Source organism: Gavialis gangeticus, unplaced genomic scaffold, assembly GCF_001723915.1.
Source record: "Gavialis gangeticus isolate Ggan-Ray unplaced genomic scaffold, GavGan_comp1, whole genome shotgun sequence".
In the NCBI taxonomy this organism is placed as follows: domain Eukaryota; kingdom Metazoa; phylum Chordata; order Crocodylia; family Gavialidae; genus Gavialis; species Gavialis gangeticus.
The window spans coordinates 139,064,166-139,064,732 of NW_017729032.1; positions in this window are offsets into that span (position 1 = coordinate 139,064,166).

Genomic DNA, 567 nt, shown 5'->3' on the forward strand with positions numbered 1-567 from the left:
CGAAGGGCACGCGTGTGACACGCGCGGCGCAGCCCTCCCTGGCCCGCGGGCTCCCTACGCCCGGGCCGCGGACGCGAGGGGACCGCAGCCGCCAGCGGCGTCACGTGGGGGCCGGGCCGGGCCGAGCCGAGCAGAGCGGGAGCTCCCGGCGCTGCCGCGCGGGGCGTCGCCCGCTACATCCGCGCGGGGAAGGGGAAGGGGAAGGGCAGGGACAGGAGCAGGAGCAGGAGCAGGAGCAGGGGAAGGCGGCTCCTGCAGCCCGCGCCGCTCCTATGTGAAGGGCGCGGGGCGGCCGCAGCCATGAGCTCGGCCGAGCAGACCGTAACGTGGCTCATCACCCTGGGCGTGCTGGAGTCGCCCAAGAAGAGCATCGCGGACCCCGAGGGCTTTCTGCAGGCGTCGCTCAAGGACGGCGTGGTGCTGTGTCGCCTGCTCGACCGCCTGCTGCCCGGCACCATCGACCGGGTGAGTCCCCGCGCGGCCCCTCTCCCCTTTGTGCCGCGGCGCCATTGGCGGCCCGGGCCCGGGCGGGAGGAGGCGGCGGCCCCGCCTGGCTGCGGGGGCTTC